Source organism: Mus caroli, unplaced genomic scaffold (assembly GCF_978045245.1).
Source record: "Mus caroli unplaced genomic scaffold, Mus_caroli_1 scaffold_6, whole genome shotgun sequence".
Taxonomy (NCBI): domain Eukaryota; kingdom Metazoa; phylum Chordata; class Mammalia; order Rodentia; family Muridae; genus Mus; species Mus caroli.
Window position 1 is genome coordinate 120,091,006 of NW_028227261.1, and position 21,531 is coordinate 120,112,536.

At 39.1% G+C, this 21,531-nt stretch overlaps 1 long non-coding RNA gene and 1 pseudogene across 1 annotated transcript; both read left to right on the forward strand.

Moving 5' to 3' along the window:
• The first annotated feature begins 1,239 nt into the window (after positions 1-1,239).
• Positions 1,240-2,918, forward strand: LOC110292463 (protein SET-like; annotated as a pseudogene).
• Positions 2,919-10,911: 7,993 nt separating this feature from the next.
• Positions 10,912-15,915, forward strand: LOC115030885 (uncharacterized). Its single transcript, XR_003836473.2, has 3 exons — positions 10,912-11,296; positions 13,089-13,224; positions 14,939-15,915. It is a non-coding gene; the product is annotated as an uncharacterized LOC115030885 (long non-coding RNA).
• Positions 15,916-21,531: the final 5,616 nt, after the last annotated feature.

Here is a 21,531-nt window from a genome sequence, read left to right on the forward strand (position 1 = left end):
ATCACTGGGTTTTGATGGAGATCATGCTGAATTGGTAGATTACTTCAGGTCAGAGAACAATTTTTATATTACTAAGTATGCCAATTCAGAAGCCTGAAAGATCTTTTCATAACTTTATGTCTTCTAAAATTTGGTTTTGATGCCTTGGGGTTAATCCTGTGGAAAACTTTATCTATCGTCTGTCTCTCTGTCTGTCTGTCTATCTATCTACCTATCTATTTGAGTAGATAATTTTTCTTCAGCAAATTATTATTGGAATATCTATATAAAGGCCAATAATTTTTATACATGGATTTTTGCATCCTTCTACTATAATGAATCCATGCATCGAATCTGAAACTTGTCTGTGGGGAACTTTTAAATATAGAATTATGCTGTCTGTAAGTAGAGATAGCTTAGTTTCTTTCTTTCAAATTGTATCCCTTTTATAGTTTTCTCATTTCTTATTGGCCTAGCAAAAACTTCAAGTACTCTATTGAAATAGAATGGAAAGAGTCTGAATCCTTGTCTCATTCCAGATTTTAGAAGAACCTCTGTTATTGTTCTCATTTAATATAATGTGTTACAAGTTTGTCACATATTTAAGATTTTGATGTACATTACATTTATTCCTAATTTCTTCAAAATGTCTACCACGAAAATACATTGAACTTTGTTATGTGCCTTTCCTACATTATGAGATATCATATTATTCCTGTCTTTAAGTCTGTTAACATGATATACTATATTGAGTTTCATACTGTCTCAGGCTTCTATTATTGAGATAAAAGTATCACGAGCAAACGCAACTTGAGGAGGAGAGGATATATTTGTCTTACTTGTCTCAAACAACTACACCGTTGAGAGAAACTGACAGGAACTCAAGTAGGTCAGGAACCTAAGCCAGAGGCCATGGGGGAATTCTGCATACAGGCTTGCTCTTTTAGGCTTGGTCAATTTGCTTTGTTATACACCTGCTCAGAGATGGCACTCCTCACAGTGGACTGGGTCTTTCCACAGTAATTATTAATCAAGAAAATGTCTGACAAGTTTGAATAAAGGCCAATCTGGTGGGGGCATCACCTCTTCTCAGATGAGTCTACTTTGTGCCAAGTTGGAGAAAAACTAATGAGCATACATTTAAAGAAAATTGCATCTCTGGGATAAATCAAACAAATAAAAATTTCCAGGAACTAAATAAAAATGAAAACAACACAAAACCTCTGGGACATGTTAAAAGCAGTTCTAAGAGAATAGTTTATGGCCCTAAGTGCCTACATTAAATATCAGAAAGAGCACAAGTAAGTGAATTAATGATGAAACTCAAAAGGTTGAGAAAGAAATAATAAACAAAACTCTAACCCAGTGTATGAGGCAAGAAATAATAAATATCAAAGCAGAAATCAATGGAATAGACACAAGACGATAAAAAGATTCAACAAACCTATGAGTTGATTCTTTGTAAAGATGAGTTCCTGTGAGTTTCTTCCTGCTGTGAACATCAGGGTTCTGGCCTCTGTCTCCTGGCCACATCCCTTGTGCCAGGGCCATCAATCAGCAATCTGAGATCCTGCCTTAGTCCAAGAAGCCCAGACCAGTGTATGTCCCAAACCTGGAGGACCATCAGCCTCTCCCGACCTGCCGAATGGAGAAAAGGAACAGCAAGAGGCAATTGAACATATTAATGAAGTACAAAATGAAATAGACAGACTTAATGAACAAGCCAGTGAGGACCTTCTGAAAGTAGAACAAAAATATAATGAACTCTGACAACCATTTTTTTCAGAAGAGGTCAGAATTGATTGCCAAAACCCCAAATTTTTGGATAACAACATTTGTCAGCCATCCACAAGTGTCTGCACTGCTTGGGAAGGAAGGCAAAGTTTAAAGGACAGAATTTGAAGACATCAAATCTGGTTAAAGAATAGATTTTTATTTTGATGAAAATTCTTACACTTTGAAAGTAAAGTTCTCTCCAAAGAATTTTATCTGAATGAAAGTAGTGACCCATCTTCAAAGTCCATGGAAATCAAGTGGAAATCTGGAAAGGATTCGACAAAATGCTCAAGTCAAATGCGGATAAGAACAGCAGGAAGAGGCAGCATGAAGATCCAGAGAGCTCCTTTACCTGATCTACTGAGCATTCCGATGTTGGTACAGATGAGTTAGGAGAGGCCATCACAGATATATTTGGCCAAATATCTTTCAGTACTATTTGGTTCCCCATAAAGGAGAAGAAGAAGAAGAAGAAGAAGAAGAAGAAGAAGAAGAAGAAGGAGGAGGAGGAGGAGGAGGAGGAAGAGGAGGAGGAGGGGGGGAGAGGAAGAGGAGGAGGAGGAAGAAGAGTAAGAGGAAGAAGAGGAGGAGGAGCTGTAAGGTATTGATGAAGGAGGGGATGAGGATGAAGAAGGTGAGAAAATGAAGATGAAGGGGAGGAAGGAGAGGAGGATTGTCTTAGTCAGGGTTTCTATTCCTGCACAATCGTCATGACCAAGAAACAAGTTGGGGAGGAAAGGGTTTATTCAGCTTACACTTCCACACTGCTGTTCATCACCAAAGAAGTCAGGACTGGAACTCAAGCAGGTCAGAAAGCAGGAGCTGATGCAGAGGCCATGGAGGGATGTTCTTTATTGGCTTGCCTCCCCTGGCCTGCTCAGCCTGCTCTCTTATAGAACCCAAGACTACCAGCCCAGAGATGGTCCCACCCACAAGGGGCCTTTCCCCCTTGATCACTAATTGAGGAAATGCCTTACAGTTGGATCTCATGGAGGCATTTCCTCCACTGAAGCTCCTTTCTCTGTGATAACTCCAGCTGTGTCAAGTTGACACAAAACTAGCCAGTACAAGGATGAAGGTGAGAATGACCAGCACAGAAGACTGATGTATTCTAGCCTTCTTTTTAGTTTTGTAATTTTCTCCAGTTCCTGGGAGCAAGTTGAAGTCATTTTCCTCCCTGTCACTCTTGTGCTCAGTCACCCTATTTATGCGGTCTCTCGACACCATGGTGCTCAACTTATTTTGGGGAAAATAACTTGAGGAAAATACAATTTCCACTTTTCTGTTCTAAATTCATTTATGCCCTTTCTTGCCTTCAAAACTGTGGATTCAACACTACCACTGTGCTCTGTGGGAAAAAGAAAAGCCCTTCAGCTACCTTGGCTCTGCTGGAGGCTGGAGGGGCTGGGCCCTGTGTACACACAATTCTAGCTTTTTTCCTTTGTATATTGTGCTCAGAGATTACACTATGTTTCTTTGTGAATACAGACAGTATTTCCCAATGTATATCTGTCTACTTTCTCCGTTTAATGAAAAAGAAAAAGGGGGAAGGTATAGAAGGCCAGCAAAGATGTGTTTGAGGTATCTGGGGGGAGGGGTGTTAAGTGGGCATTTGACAACATGGCTTCTACTTTAGCATGTTTAATTGTGATGTCTAACAGACGTTCTTGCAGTTTTAAGTGACACTTTTAAAATAAAATTCTTTCCTAACAATGACTTGCCACTCAATGGGGGTGTTTTATTTGGAATTTACATTCTCTGTTGTAACTTAATTTTAATTTTTTTTATTTCAAGTTTTTTAGTTTTCACAGGAAGGAAAAAGGTGATTATTTTAAATAATGAAGTATACAAGTTACTCTGTTACATTAAACTGATGTGTATTCAAAGGAAAAAAACACATAAGCACAATCCACAGATCCTTGGCCCAACTAACCAAAAGAAAGAAAGCGATGACCCAAATAAACAGAATCAAAAGTTAACAGGGAAACATAACAGACATCAAAGAAATCAAAGTTAGTTTGATTTATCTAAACTAACAAACCAAGAAGAGACCAATAATATAAACAGAGACATAATACAGGAGGATATTGTAATAGTAATAAAAAAAAAAAAAAAAAAAAACAACCCTTTACAGCTTAAAAAAGAAGTCCAGGGCTGGATGGATTGCAAAGACAATCTATAGCCAATCTTCCTTAAACTCCGTATTAGTGGTTTTCAACCTGTGGGTGGCAACTCTTCTGGGGTCACATATCAAATGTCCTGCATATCAGACATTTGCACTGTGATTCATAACAGTAGAAAATTATAGTTATGAAGTAGCAATGCTATACTTTTATGGTTGGGGGTCACCATGTTAGGAGGAGCTGTATTACAGGGTTGCAGCATTAGGAAGTTTGAGAACCATTTTTCTATATACACACACACACACACACACATGACACAGAGGAGCACTTCTAAATTCCTTCTGTGAAGCCAGTAATACCGTGATACCCAAACCAAGTGAAAAATATAACACACTAAAACTATTAGCTAATATCTCTGATGAAAATAGAGTAAAAATAGTAAAATTCTTTCAAACAGAATATAAACATACATCAAAAAGACTGTATATTGTGACCAAAATGTCTTTCTCTCTGAGGATGACTGTAAAGGGATGGTTAAACACATGCAAGTCAATACATTTAATAAACTACCTAAGTGTATTGAAGAAAATCACACGATAATCTCAATGCATGCAGAAAATACTGACAAAATCCAATATCCTTTCATAATAAAGGTCACAGAGAATGTAGTACTAGAAACAACAAATCCCCACAATGTGAAAGCGACACACAAGAAACTCAGACATCATCTTACTAAAGGGAGAAAAGCTTGAAGCAATCCCAGTGAAGTCAGGAACAAGACAGGGATGCCCTCTGTCCTGACTCTGTTTCAACACTGTGTTAGAAGTACTAGCTGGAGTAACAAGGCAAGAGAAGGAAATTCAAGGGATGCAAATCATGAAAGAAGAAGCCACAGTATCCCTACTTAAAGATACCTGTGGTTTGAGTAAGAGTGACTTCCATAGGAGTTGGAGTAAATTTGGTCTTGTTGGAGGAAGTGTGTCACTAGGGCTGGTTTTTGAGGTCTCAAGAGCCTAAGTCAGGCCTAGTGCCTCTCTCTCTATTCCTGCTGCCTTTGGATACAGATGTAGAACTTTCAGCTACCTCATCTGACGGCATGCCACCATGTTCGGTGCCATGAGGGCAATGGATTAAACCTCTGAAACTGTAAGCAAGCACCAATTAAATGGATTATGTTAATAAGAGTTGCCATGGTGGTAGTATTTCCTCATAGCAATAGAACACTGAGTAAGGCAATACTATACATTAGAAATCTCAAAAATTCTGCCAGAAAATGTCTAGAAATAAGTAAACAAATTCATCAGTGTGGTAGGATTCAGAATCAGCTTGCACAGATCAATCGCTTTCCTATACATTACAAGAAACACACAGAGAGAAGGAGAGCATGGATGCACATCCATTCCCAATAACCTCAAAGAAAATAAAGTACATAGGTATAAATCTAACCAAGGAAGTGAAGAATGTTTACAATGAAAACTGCAAACCTCTAAAGAAAGAGACAGAGAAAGAGGCTAGAAAAGTAGACAGACATCCCATGCTCATAGATTGATAGAATTAACATTGTGAAAATGATCATCTTCTCAAAATCTAGTAACAGCTTCAAAGCAAGCTAATCAAGAATCTCCATCTCATTTTATGCAGAAACAAAAAAGGATATTCTAAAATTAATATGGAACCACAAAAGACTCCAGAGAGCCAACATAATCCTGAGTGAAAAGAACAATGCTGAAGAAATTATGATTCCAGATCTTAAGATACATTACAGAGCTATATTAATAAAAATTAATTATATTAATTAATAACATATCAATTACATTAACAGCATATTAATTATATATTAATTATATCAATAATATATTAATTATATTAACAATATATTAATTATATTAATAATATATTAATTATATTATACCATATTAATTATATTAATGATATATCACTTATATTAATAATATATTAATTATATTAATATGGCACAAGCACAAAAAAAACCATATAGATCAATGAATGGGACAAAATTGAAGACCCAAACGTGAGTACATGTAACTTCAACCACTTAATATTTGACAAAGATGCCACAGATATAAGCTGGAGAAAAGAAAGAATCTTCAACATATGGTGCTGGAAAAATTGTATGTCTGCATGCAGAAGAATAAATTTAACCTATAATTGTCATCTTGTAAAAAAAATAACTAATTCCAAGTGAATCAAAGACCTGAAATATTGAAATGGCTAGAAGAAAAATATAAGCAGCACCCTACGTATTAAAGCAAAGGACTCCCTGAATAGGACTCCATTTGCCCAAGAACTAAGGCGTTATAACAATTGACAAGGGGGATTTGATGAAACTAAAAGGTTTCAGCATATCTAAAGAAACAATCAGTCAGGGATTAGGAACCCCACAGAGTGGGCGAGAATCTTTGCCCACTATATGTCTGATAGAGGATTAATATAAAAAATATAGAGAGGACTTGAATTGAGAATTCTAAAAGGAACGGCTAGAAAATATCTCCAAAATGTTTACTTTCCCTTAGAACTAGGGAAATGCAAATAAAAACTTGTTGATTTCCTAACACCTCAGTCAGAATGGCAAAGATCAACAGAATAACAGACAAAACTTCTGGAGAACACTTATTCATCGTTGGTGGGCTTGTAAACCGGTGTAACCATTATGGAAGAATGAATGGTTCTTTCATTCTTCAGTGTGAAGAATTTCAAAAAAGTTAAACTGAATCTACCATACGACCCAGCTATATCACTCCGTGGCATATGCCCAAAGGACTTGACATCCTTCTCCATAGATACTTGCTAAGCTATGTTCAATGGTACTCACTATTCACAATAGGAAACAGAAGCAATTTAAACATCCTTCAACAAGCAAATGGATTATGAAAATGTGGCACATACACAGTATGGAATACTGTTCAGTGGTAAAGAGAAAAATGAAATCATAAACTTTGCAGGTAAGTGGATGAAAGAAGAAAAGATTGTACTGATTGAGGTAACCCACGTGTTCTCTCATATTGGAGTCTGTTAGCTCTAATTCTTCAGATGTGAAAACACAGCTCATAGTAAGTACGGAAACCAGGAAAGTAAAATGGTTCTACTGCCAGGACAGGGTGGGTAGACAGGGGGAATAGCAGGGCACAAGCATTCTGATCAGGAAGATGGGATAAAGCAGTTCTCCTCAGGGAGGTAGAGCAAGATAAATACAGAAGTAGGATAGGAACAGGGTAGAGGGGAATAATAGCAGGATATAAGGGATCTAATATGGGAAATGGGAAAGGTGGGACCCTTTAGGGAGGGCAGAGGGACATAAACCCAGGAGGAGAAAGGAAGTGAGTGAAATAACAGCAAGGATGTATAAAATGGCCATAAGAAGTGATACTATTTACCCACATTTAAAAAATTAAATATTTACCTTAAAATATTTACCTAAAAAACCTCCAAAACTATAATGCTAAATTCCATGTATAAATATACACATACAGTTTTAATTTTTTTTTTATTTTTAACCTAGATTGGCAAATGTTCCCTCTAAGAGTCAAAGTGCCCTAAGAGAAACCACCCCAGTGCCAGATATAAGATATCTTCTTCTGACTTGTTGATCAGGGCTGTCCAAGAGACTCCCAAAACATATAGTGTTTTGCTGTTGCCCTTTGTTGGTCCCAGTGGTGGACTTTAAGTTGCTATTGCTGAAGACACCATGCACTTTAGAAACAGGGCTCAGAGAGATCCATGTCTTGGAACTAAGCTGCATACCCACTTCCTGAGGACTAGCTTTCATGGCACCAGAAGGCAGCACACAAGCTTACAAAGGAGAAAGGCAACTAGTAGCCCTGTCCAGGTATGATGCCTATAAGTCATATCTTTGACCAGTTTGGCATGATAACCCTCTGGGTGCAGTAGTGGCACATATTCCTTGGTGGCAACCAACAACTCTCTAATTTGACTTAAGACCTGTTCAACAAGAGAGAAAGCATGCCTTGTTTATATATATATATATATATGCAATAACAAATAACAATTGATGCAAAAAGACGCCATGAACTTGAAGAAGAGTGGGAAGGAGGTATATGGGAGGTTTTGGAGGGAGAAAAGAGAAGGGAGAAATGTGATTATATTTTAATCTAAAAATAAAAGTTAAAAGGGATCTGATTATGCTGAAACTCATCTTTATGGGAATAGCCATAAACATTTTAAAATAGCTATGCGATATTTTTACACTCTCAGAAAACAAGCAGCCTCCCCAATCCTGTTCACAGCAAGATCCCCCCTGACTGCATAGTGTATTCTCTCCTTAATCCTGGATACACAATCTGAAGTAGAACATATACCACATGTATTCTGTCAGCTTCTGATTTTCTGAAATTGGCATCTATTTCAAATTTTTATTTTGAGCTACATCTAGGAAGAAAAATACTCTTAACAGTTTCCTTTCTTATTCTCATAATTTTCATTTTTAATACCTTTCTTTCCTAAGATTTTAAAGTAATTCATTTAAAAATAATTCTGTTTTATATGCATTGGCATAAGGGTGCCGGATCCCCTGGAATGCCATAACAGACAGCTGTGAGCTGCTATGTGGGTCCTGGGGATTGAACTTAGGTCTTCTGGAAGAACACCCAGTGCTCTTAACCACTGGTTCGTCTCTCCAGCATCTCTTTCCTAGTTTTAAATATTTTCTTTTCTTAGTTTTCGATCCTTTTATTTTTGATTCTTAAAACATCCCCCTCCTTTCAGGCACTGTTCTCCCTATTTCCCTTTGTCTTTCCTATGTCTTCCTAAATTCCATCCTACATGTCAAACCTATCTCTTTCTCGCTACTCTTTTCCTCCACCTCAACTTGCTGTTACTTCACCATCTAATCTATGGTGGCGATGAGTTGTTTGTGAGCCTGAGAAAAGCTCCGTTTATTACACACAAGAACACCTTTTGCTGGACACCCTGACTATGGAAGTGTTCAAAGAAGATGGTTCTAGATCAAAGTATCTAAAACGATCAGCAAGCTCAGCAAGGACCGGCTTCTCAGTTATTTATTCTTTTCTGCATTTCCTGGTTGCTCTGAGAAGGAATTTCTAAAGGCCTGTTCTAAACTGACACAAACACATGGGGGCTTCTGTCGCTATCACTGCACCTAATGGGTTCTTCAAGGTCACCTGTAACCTGGGTTTTGCCAGATTTGATGGTCACAGTTGCATCTGCCTCTCACTTGATGTTCTTAGCTGTTTCTTTGGTGGCCTTCTACTTTTCTTTTTGCTCCTGATCGAGTCAGCTCAGTCTCCCTGGCTGGTACTGATACCTTCTTTATTTAATATACATGTGCCCAATATCAGCTCCTGGCCTATTCTTTTCTCCACCCAAATTCTCTCCTTGGATTGACCAATCGTACCCTGAGCTCTTCTAAACGTGAATCACACATCTGGACTTGCCTCTAAACTCCACATTTCTGACAGAAAGAGGCCTAGTCATGCAGAAATCCCCTCTTGAGAGATTACTTGACATTTCATTTGGAATGGACTCCTAAACTGAACCACACCCAATTGGATCAGAACCCTTTTTCTCCTCAGCTTTCATCCTCCCAACAGGCCTTTCTCCAGCATCTAATTCTACTAAGTTGTCCTCAATGGTCCTCTACCCGACTGCTCAGCCAAAGCCCGCCCTCAGATTGGCTGCAGCATCACTTAGCTCCATTTAAAATAAGGTAGAAGTTTGTCCACTTTCTGCAACTCAGCTGCCTTGCTCTTGTCTAACCTCCTGACTTCTCTAAGCTGCAGGTCTACAACCATTTCCAAAGGTATTCTCTGTTAGCCTCTTGCCCTTGTAGTGGCACTTTCTCTACACATAGTAGCTGGGATAATTTTCATAAATATAAGTCATTCTCTTTGCTAACAACAACCCCTTACAGTGCCCTTACCCCAGTGATAACCCCATGCCCAATCCTTACATTTTCTAGTACTTTGCTTTCTCTGTGGTTGGACCTCTTGAAGAGCTTAGACATTTTTATGTTTCCTGGTTCTCCTTGCCTAGGTAAAATAAGAGCAAATAATTAAGCCAGGTGTGCTGTCACACAACTTTAATTCTAGCACTTGTGATGGATCTTCAAGAGTTTAAGGCCAGCCTGATCTACTGTATAGGTGAACTCTTCCTGTGCATCCCCCTTACTTTCAATAAGTCTCAAAGCTTACAATCCTGGGGATGATGCTCAGTTGCCCATGGTCTGATAGGCACTACAGAAGAAAGCTATGGGAAGTAGTGTGGATTTGGATAGGAAGAGGCAGAACTGTGGGAGAATAAATAGAAAAGCAAATCACAAAGGGAGGTGGGTGGTTTCACAGCGAGGCATAAAGAGTAGTCTTTTTCTTATTTTGTAATTCATATTGTAAAATATTATAAACTGATCTGTTATAGAAAGAAGAGTAATGAAATGATATTAATTAGCATCATATTAATTATGCTAAATAATCTTTCTGAAAAGATCTAAAAATGGTTTAAAAGGAGCTAATGATGTTATATTAATGGGCAATGTGTCTATAATAAACATTAATTATATGGTATTAAACCAGTCCATAGAGCTTTTGAAAAGTACAACACGCTAATAAAACAGCAGAAAGCTAATTGCTACCCTTAAACTTTAGAACTGGAATGACTTAATGATAAGAAGTACTTCAGCAAGGAAAAACATTCACAAAACACTTGGTATGACATAGTGTTGCAGTGTAGGAAAAATACATCTAAAAGTCAGTAAAACCAAAAGAATTATTCAGACCTTGTAACCCAGATAACACTGTCAAATCCCCTCATTTTTCACGTAGCTCATTGTGTGGATTCCAGAGTCTTTTGTAAGTCAGCCACTAGAGAGCAAACTTCTTCCTTTTATCAGGCTGCAGCCTTGCTATTCTTATTTTTTTTTTTTCTTTTAAAAAAACATCAACCATATACATAGGCAGCTTTCTCAGGACCGCATTATCTGGCTATAAAATCTGATGATATGGCTTCTAGGTGCCTGGGGCTGTGGTGTGGGGAACGGAAGAGGGGATTTTTAAGGCCATTTGTATTTAAAAAAAAATGTAAGAAAGAACAAGTAAGATGTGGTTATGTCGAGCCACCTTCCTGGGGTGAAAACGAAGCCTGCTGCTAATGGAGCCCAGAGTCTTATATTTCATCCCATGTATAAAATAAGACAGACACTGTTGGCTCTGACAGGCATCTTGGGCCTTTTTTTTTTTTTTTTCTAGTCTAGGTCTCCAGAGAGCTCAAAGAAATGATGCTGTTTCCAGATGAAGTGCGGATGGATTACACTCTGTTACGTCTGCGGCTTTCAGCTCCAGAGGCTCTAGCTAGGAGAGAGAAAGCTGCTACTTTAAGAACATTTGCATCACTGGGCTAACCCTTCGCTGTGGGTGTTTCTTCCACAGGTGAGTATGGTATCCATAACATTACAGTGCAAGCTGCTAAAGACACCTGAGAACAGAAGAGCACACAGAGGTCTTCATTACCAGGCTCCAGAGTCCATCCCAGCCTGCTTTTTGCCTGAATTGAGAGATAACCAAACAGGCCATATCTTTCCTTTTCTGGTGGCTCTTAAGTAGTTGGCTGGAGGGATTCTTTGCAGAACAAAATTATTGTAATCAGATTTTTATCACTGCTGTGATTTTCTTTTATCACCTGGCTTTGGGCATTGGAGTGTTACTATCCTAGAATTAACATTACAAAATTACAAAATTATGACAGATTCCAAAACCTTCAAGGGAACACTTCTCTGAAATCTAGTGGCTGCTCTGGTTAGGCTGATTCTGTATGTTGAAAGGCATGGGTAAACCTGTCTCTGTGTAAACCATTTGTCTTAGTAAAGTCTCCGAGTTTACAAGGTTTAGCCTAACATTTCATACTCCAGGGCATTCATGTGAGAGTTCTTCTGTGGGCCTTGTCTCCTACATCATCATCCATGAGCATAGATGCATGCCCACAGGCCCCAGTATAGTGGTAGTACCACTACCTCCCACTACATGAAGCCTTCTCAAAGGCACATCGATCCATGAATACTCACTAGGTGAGGTCTTGTGTTTACGGGGAGAAGCTGAAATCCTTACCCACTACAGAAGCACGCGGTGCACCTTCTCTAAAGTGCTGTTGGGAGCAGGCAAAAGGACGACTGGTAGCATTCTTAGAGTTTTTGTGTCAAGGGTGACACCTGCATGGGTGGTGGATTCTTCAAATGAGAAATGGACACTTAACCAGGGCTTAGGTGACAAACCTACCCTGGAGCCAAACTGCCACATGTCTAGATAGGCAACTTTGAGCAATTTATTCAACTTCTCAGTACTACCGAATTATAAGATGCAGGGAAATATCACCTTCCTATGTTCCCTTTAGGAAGTTAGACTTGACTGCATGTCCACAGGTATGTAGGGGGTCAGCTAAGTTCTTTACTGCTACACCAAGGTATAACTTTAATTTTTTTCAAGCCTTATTTTTAATGATAGTTCTTAAATGCTTTAACCTCCCTTCTAGGCCCTCACCCACCAGAGGTAGTAGGAAAGAAAGGATATGGGGGAAGTGGACCTGTTTAGAAACGGTTCTTTCGAGCAACTTCTGTTTGTGTTGTCTGGAAATTGACAATTCAGTTTACAGGTTAGCAGTGGCAGCTTGATCCACTTGCAAATACTTCACGGATACACCAGCAGTCCAGTTCAGTGGAGTCAGGAAAGCAAACAGGAATCAGCAAAGGTGACACTACCTAGTAGAGACAGCTAGGCCTTAGCCTCCGCACAAGTCAGCAGGAGGGATCAGGAGAGACACCAGGAGTGGCTGTGCCTCTTCCAACAAAGTGAAAATCAGTGAAGACTTGAGACCCACATGCGTAGTACAGCTAGCTCTATAAACAAGCCTAGATTAGCCTGTCACTGTCCTTTGAGTCCTATTTATACCCTCCCAACATCAGGTGACCTCCATGGGTCTTGCCTCAGCACATGCATCTAAGTTGACATCACTCTGTCCATCAGCTGGAGTCTGAGGAAGTGGCAAGGAACTGCAGCACATCACCAGAAGTTTTTTTGGAGTCCTGACAAATGCAGCTCAATTACGCAATGTAAGGCGGACAGATACATGCGTGCTGTTAGCGAAGAATCCTTCATCACATGTCCTTCCATGTGTTTGTTTTAACCTTTGTCTGCTTCAGCTAAACGTTCCTTCATGTGTTTTCTCCAGCAAAACACCATCCAACCAACTTTCCAAAGAGCCCTGAAGTTTCCATTTCACCAAGGAGTCTCCAAGGAAGAACCTGGAACTAAACCTGAGGGAGCCTCTGTGGAATAAGAGAGTTACAGAAAATAGCTTTTCCATGGTATGTTTTTGCTTGGCCCAGTTTCCTGCAGAGGAGGAGGGAGAAGGGAGAGAGAATTTTAATAAAGAAGACCGGAGAGAATTATGTTTAGCTTCTATCACTAAGATGCTAAAACATGGCAGAATTGCTTCCATCGCCTCTGTACCTTGGGATTGGGGTAGAGAGACTTGAAGGATTAACAGCTCCAGAGCCTACAGTCCAGCACTCCCATCCCCATGTCTCTAAGGCTTCTGCCGGGGTCTGGGAGGGGCCAAAGGGGAAGTGTTACCTAACAGAAACAACAGCTTCACTTAGGTCAGACGTGATTGTTCCTCGGTACATTCCAGAGAAGCCACTCCTTATGAGGTTAATGGGGGAGGGGGGTGGGGGTGGACATTTTTATCCAAATCACCATATTCCACTCCCTGGCTCTCATAGGTTTGTAGCCATATCATAATGAAAGTTACATTTAGTCCAACTTCAAAAGTCCCCGTAGTCGATCACAGTAGCAGCATTGTTTAAAACGTCAAAGTTCAACCTCTCTTCTGAATCTCATGCAAACTTTTAACTGTAATTCCCTGTGAAAACAAAATGAAAAAGCAGATCACATACCTTCAACATATAATGGCACAGGGTATATACATTCCTGTTCCAAAAACATGGAAAGGGAGCAATATGAAGAAATACTGGACCAAAGCAAGACTGAAAACCAAACCAAACCAAAGCAAACTCCAGACTGCATCCTCATTTCTGATGTCCAAATACTCTTCATATCTCTAACTCCTTTCTGTTTGTGATGGTTTCCTTCATAGCCTAAGCGTGGCTGTTCTGGGACTTGCTCTGTAGACTAGTCTGGCCTCGAAAGGCATGAACCAGCACCACACCTGGCCCTTAGCTTTTCTTTAATTTCCTTTTTACAAGTTGGAAGCCTAGCTAGCTGGGGTCTTGCTCTGAGATCACCATGTCTGTTACTCCACCTAGCACCAGGCTCATCACACATCCTGGTGCCCCTTTTTTTCTCCTCCAACAGTCCACTTTGTATTTACCTTTGCTCAGCTTGCTCCTTTTCATTCTGGATCTGAACAAGACTGGTGACTAATAGCCACAAAACAGTTTATAATAGGTTATTTGAAAATGTCCTCTGCTAAAGCTGATAGTCTATAGCTCTTCAATTTAACCTAAGGAAGGTTTTTTTTTTTTTAAAGACAAGGAGAGAAAACAGCAGCATTCTTCACCAAGATACCACAAGAATGATCTCTAGGCTACATATTAATATTCTCTTCCAAGTCTCTTGAGCCAGGCAGGCATCCACAATTCAAATCACTCTCAGCACCACTGTCTTCCATGCTTATACTAGTATGACCCACTAAACTCCATTTAAAGGATTCAACTGCTTTTCTAACCCAAAGTCCCAGTGTGTTCCACACTTCTCATCATATTTTGTAAACATCCTCTCTTACCTCCTGATTGGATTCATTAAAAATCTGGAGGAGAGACTAGGAAGGACTTCCAGTAGAGATAGGAACTCAGGAAAGAGTCAGGTATGGGAGAATGTGCTATCAAGCCAGCTACAGAGGAAGAACAGCCTGAGAGTGAAGGTGGGGTAACTAACAAGCCATGTGGCAGAACTTAGATTAGTATAAACGGGATAATTAAGTTATAAGAGTGAGTCAGGAACAAGAGTAAGCTAGTCCCAAAGCTATATTAATAAATATGTCTCTGTGTCTTTACTCAGAGCTGGGGCAGGCATATAGAGTATATACAGCTCTACACCATGACCGCAGCAACTCTTATAAAGGAAAACATTTAATCGGAGCTAGATTACAGTTCAGAGGCTTAGTTCTGTTATCGTCATGGTGGAAAACATGGCAGCATGCAGGCAGACATGGTGCTGGAGAGGTAACTGAGAGTTCTACAACTGGATCAACAGACAGCAGGAAGAAATTGAAACAGTGGGCCTGGCTTGAGCATCTGAGACCTCAAAGCCTACCCCCAGTGACACATTTCCTTCAACAAAGCCACATCTACTCCAAGAAGGCCACACCTTCTAATAGTGCCACTCTCTAAAGCCTTATGGGGACCATTCATGCAACCCCCCCCCCCACTTCTGTATGCTCAGGAGTATTGAGTGGGTGGGTGCTGTGCAGCGGGAAACACAGACTGACAGAGTGAGAGCCAGATTTAACAGCTTATTATTTCTTCTTTTACCTGTTTAACCATCTTGCTGGTACCATAATTATATTTTAATTTTTAGTTAGATACCTGATTGTTAGTTTCTTTGTCATTATTGTTTAATTTTGACTTCAGCCTAACAGTGTGGCAACATTTGTCTGTCTTCTGGGTATTTTTTAGGTTTTGGATGTTAATGTTGGTTATTTTCACTTGATTCACTTTTTTTGACATATCATAAGTCTTCTCCATTTGAAAAGCTTTATAAAATGGCTTTTTAATGTAAGTTTCACATGGTCAAACCTGTTATAGAATTTGTCATTTCTATTTTATTCTGTAAAATTCTTTCTGAGCTCTCTAACCTCCATTCTGCTCCTAGGACAAGTATCTCTAGATTTTTATTGTCAGTTTTGTTTTGGGTACATTACAATGCTGTCAGCTTTCAATATCCATTGACTCTGCACCTACAGATATAACCAAGTTAAAAAAATTAAATTGTGTCTATCAAGGTCAAACTCCTTTCTTATCATTATTCCCTAGACAATATATCATAGCAATCATTTTATGATGTTTGTATTAAATGAAGTTTAATATATAATCCAGTGATTATGTAGGAGGTCTTATGTATTGACTATATGCACATTGAGCAGGATTTTATTTAAAGGATTTGAATGTCTTTGGAAAGGAATATACAAAGTTTCCTACAAACACAGAAATGATTGTACCTCTAATATTTGTATCATTTGCTTATGCTTCTTTTCTGTAAATAAAATAGAATGTCCTTTATGAAACATAAAAATATTAAAAGGCTAACATAGTAACAAAAGGACAACATTTTTTCCTTTCTGTGCCCTCACTTTTACCTTCATTCGCTGAGATCATGGCATTTTCCCAGGTTAGCTCATGCTGCTTGGGTTGGCCCTGACTTTCCTTTACTGTCCACCCTGGAATTTCTTTTGTGCATTTTTTGTTTTTTTACAGTGGGCCTTGTTTTCCAGGTTTTGTGTTCTCTTTTTTTGTATCTGTACTAGCATCTTTTAGTAGCTTTCTAAGAAAAAGTGCAAGGGAGACAAATTCCTAAATGCTGCCTGCCCAAATGTGTTTACTGTCAAGGGAGTGGTGACTAGAGGCAGCAATTCTATAGAGTGTATTTCAAAGAGCTAGAAGAAAAGACTTAGAAATTTTTACCACAAGAAATGAAAAATGGTTGAAAAGATAAGTATGTTTAAATGTTATTTAATGGGTGCACATATTGAACATTATATGAGATTCTGTTTATACACAACATGTTTTACATGTGTCTATCTTAAAAGGGTTTTACTTATTTGATTGTACATTTTAACTTTCAATTTTATTTATTCTATATCCCAATTACAGTTTCTTCTCCCTCCTCTCCTCTCAGTTCCTCCCCTCACATCCCCTCTTCCCCCAACAAGAAATGTTTTTATCTTTAAAATAATGAGATAATAAGTCATGATCTGAGAGGAAATATTTACAAAGTATGTATCTGATAAAATAATCTATTCAAGATAGAAACTTCAAGAAAGCAAACAACTCAATTTAAAAATAGACAAATGGTCAGAAAATAAGACAGCTAATGAAAGAAGACATACAGACACCATTATGTAACGTAGTTAAGTACATAACGTAAACATGATATGTCACAAGGAATAACAAGTCACTGCATATATGTGATATTGTAAAGTCCAAATCACAGATGCCACCAAATGCCAGCAAGGAAATGGAGCAACAGGAGTGTTCATCCATTGCTGGTGGAATGTCAGACACAGTCACTTTAGGGGGTGAGTGTTTCATTTCTTATAAAATTAAACATACTCTTAGTGCATAACCCAATCCTGCTTCTTAGCTCTTACCCAAATGTTTGTTCAAAGCTGAAGTTGTACAAAACCTTCATATAAATATTTACAGCAGCTTGAGTTATAACTGCCCGAACTTGGAAGCAATTGTCTTCTAATAGGTGAGTAGAGTAAAGAATCCATGGAACCCCCACACAATGGAATGTATTAGTAAAATAAAGAGGTGAAAAATGAGAACACACGTGCATATCCCAAGTGAACAAAGTTAGTTTGCAAAGACTGCACTGTTCTCACTATACAATACGTTGGGAAAGATAAATTGTACAGATACTGAAATGTTTGACGATCATGAGGAGTTTGTGGAGGAGAAATGGAGAAGAAGAAATGGATATTCAAACAGTGAAACTATTCCATAAAGTATTACGATATACATACCTATATATATCATCTATGTCTATAACTATAACTAATTTGCCAGATGATATGTACAATATCATTATAGATGTGACCAAACCCACAGATGAGCACATCTTTTAGTGTGTCTAATATTGATGACAAAATTCTTCATTCATAAATGGATTATAATGAATAGGTCACATTAACATAAGATAGTAAAGTTATAGTAGGGATTGAGATAGTAATGAACACAGGAATGAGAGTGTGGTCCTTTAAACATGCTCAACCCAAGGAGTGGCACTATTAGGAGGTGTGACCTTGTTGGGGTAGGTGTGGCCTTGTTGGAGGAAGTGTGTCACTGTGAGGGTGGGCTTTGAGATCCTCCCCTTAGTCACCTGAAAACAGTCTGCTCCTAGCTTCTTTTGGATGAAGATGTATAACCTCACCTCCTCCAGCACCATGCCTGCCTGGATGCTGCCATGTTTCCTGCTTTGATGATAATGGACTGTAAGGACTCTGAACCTGTAAGCCAGCCCCAATTGAATGTTGTCATTTATAAACATTGCCTGGACATGGTGTCTGTTCACAGCAGTAAAACCCTAAGACAGAGAGCTATGGCACTCTTAATTTTTGTCCAGTTTTTTGTGTGTATGTGTTTGGAGAGTGTACTGGCTAGTTTTGTGTCAACTTGACACAGCTGGAGTTATCACAGAAAAAGGAGCTTCAGTTGAGGAAATGCCTCCATGAGATCCTACTGTAAAGCATTTTCTCAATTAGTGATCAAGGGGGGGAGGGCCCCTTGTGGGTGGTGCCATCTCTGGGCTGGTAGTCTTGGGGTCTATAAGAGAGCAGGCTGAGCAAGCCAGGAGAGGCAAGCCAATAAAGAACATCTCTCCATGGCCTCTGCATCAGCTCCTGCTCCCTGACCTGCTTGAGTTCCACTCCTGACTTCCTTCAGTGATGAACAGCAATGTGGAAATGTAAGCTGAATAAACCCTTTCCTCCCCAACTTGCTTCTTGGGCATAATGTTTTGTCCAGGAATAGAAACCCTGACTAAGACAGAGAGTGACATGGAGGAGGATCTAGAAGGAATTCTCAAATAACACTGTATTTTCATAAAAAGGAAGTCTTTTAACTTCTCTACTGCTTATCTGAAGCTATATATTGGTGAGTGCTTTCTTCAGATCAGATCCTTTACTTTGCTGCTTGTTTTCCAATTCTTCAATTGGGTTTCTCTCAGTTTCTGCAACATTTTCTCCTGCTTTTGATGTTGTCTCAGTTTCCTATGTGCCTCGCACCTGTGCTAGGTGTTTTTTTTTTTTTTTTTCTTCTTATGTTGGAAGCTTTCCTCCAATTTCTGACAAAACTTATCTATCTGTAGCTAAGAACTGAAACTGAACAGCTCATTGGAAGCTTTGTGTACATATGTGGGGCTGGCTGATGTGAACAGTTGCGCCTAGAGCTTGTTAGAGCTTCTCGTGTACATAGGGTTCCAAGAAGGATGCTCCCCTCCCCTGGTGGACAACACTTTGGAGTTGGTAGTGGAAATACTCCAGAGAGGGAGGGGTAGCTATTTCATCATGCAGAGTAAGAGTGAGAACCTGGTTTAGGAATACCTTACCTGTTCTTTAAACAAAATTTTCAACGAATCTCCATCTTCAGCACAACCTAGTACCCAAGGCATCTTGGTTATTCACATTCTGAGCTTCTTTTAAAGTTCTGTGGACAAGCCAGTGCTTAACTGATATCAGTTGCTATTACTGTTACATTTGTTTGTTGCCATACACAGCACCATTGTTTTTGTTTGATAATCTGTTTTGATTTTTCTGCTAACATTTGTCCTACCCCTGTCTGCTTTCAATCTCCATGTAATAAGAGTGATAACAGTTGTTGAAGTAAGTAGAAAATTGTGCACCCCACTCCTAAGATATCCATGTTGTATTTCTGGAATATGTGACTGTACTATATTTGGAAAAAGAAGTTTTTACAGGCATGATTAAATCAGGGATTTTGAGTTAAAGATTACCCTGATTATTTGGGTGACTCTAAATGCCAGCACAAGTATCCTTATATAAGAGAGACATAGAAGAGAAGGCAAGGGAATCATGTCGGCAGATATTAGAGTGATGTACTCTCAAATCAAGGGACTGCTGAAGCTACAAGGTGCGGGAGAATGGATTCCCCCCTTGGATCTTCAAGAGGCCTGCCAACACCTTGCCTTTGTACTGCCAGGCTCCAGAGTTGTGAAAGAATATGCTCCTGTTGCAAGTTACCTAGTTCATAGGAATCTCTTAGAAAGTATAATGGAATCAATGCAAATATCTTCTAGTTTTATAAAAGACAGGACTTAAGTTTTAGATTTTTATTCTCTTGATTAGCATAAGCAAGGGGGACTTACTATCCTTGTTGAGCTTGGAAGTGATTCAACATGATTTAATATTTCTCCATTGTTTGGAACATTGGTGTTGTCTAGTTAGTTCCCATGCTGGTGAGTCACAGTGGACATTCTAGGGATGCAGACCTTTAAAATGGTTACTGTGGACTGGGGCTCAATCAGCAAAGTGCCTGCTCCATAAGCATGACAGCCTTCGTTCAGGTTCCTTGCACCCATGGACAAGCCGGGTGCAGAGTTGTATTCCTGTAATACCAGTGCTGGGAGAGCAGAGCCAGAAGGATCCTGGAGGTTTGCTGGACAACCCAATGCCACTCATCTGATGAGCCTCAAGTTCAGCGAGAGACCCTGCATGCTGGCTAGTTTTATGTCAGCTCAACACGAGCTAGAGTTATCTGAAAGGAGGGAACTTCAATTGAGACAATGCCTCCATAAGATCTGGCTGTAGTGCATTTTCTTAATTAGTGATTGACAGGGAAGGGTCCAACCCATTGTGAGTACTGACATCTTTGAGCTGCTGATCCTAGGTTGTATAGGAAAGTAGGTTGAGCAAGCCATGATGAGGAAGTCTGTAAGCCTCCTCCACTACCTCCGCAGTACCTCCTGCCTCTAGATCCCTTGTCCTGTTTGAGCTCCTGCCCTGACTTCCCTCAGCAATGGACTGTTACCTGGAAGTGTAAGCTGAAATAAACCCTTTCTTCTCCAACTTGATTTGATCACAGTATTTCATCACAGCAACAGCAACCCTAACTAGGAAACTCTGTCTCTAAAAACATGCCAAGCACGAACAGGAAAGATCTCACTATTGATCTCTGGCTTCCACATGCATTGGCACATTCATGCATGCACACATCCACATATTTTATTAGTTATTTGAACTTATTACTCAGTGGTTCATGGATTTGTATCCTTTGATTTTTTTTTTGTTTTTTTCTTCAACACAATTCTACAATATAAATGAAAAACTAGCAAACTAAATGGCCTTAATTTTGTTTTTTTGTATGTGTCACGAAAACACTTGCATGAAAGGATTTTTGTTTTTTTAAGTTTACTTACCGGGTTGGGGTAATGGGATCAGAAGATAAAAATGCTTGCTGCACAGGCCTGATAATCTGGGTTCAATCTTCAAAATGCATGTAAAGGTGGAAAAAGAGAATTAACTTCACTAAGTTGTTCCCAGGACACATATAATGCTGCATGCACACACACACACACACACACCCAAGACATACAAATAAATACAGTAAAAGCTTATTTCTTTTCTTTCAAGAGCTGTGTGAGAATACTGCTTTCATTCCAGCCTTTCCCACAATGAAAGCTTTATTATCCTTCCTAACATTATCTTATATTATGATGTATATAAGATCATACATACAAAGGGCCTCTGACTTTAATTTGCTTGCAGTGTGGACATGTCTCACTTGTTCATTATATAAAGACATAGTTTTCTATTTGTAGCTTGCTTATATCCTTTACTTATTTTTGATCAAGATTTTAATATTCTTTTTGTTAGAAAGGTATGGTTTATACATTTAAAAATGTACATTAAATTA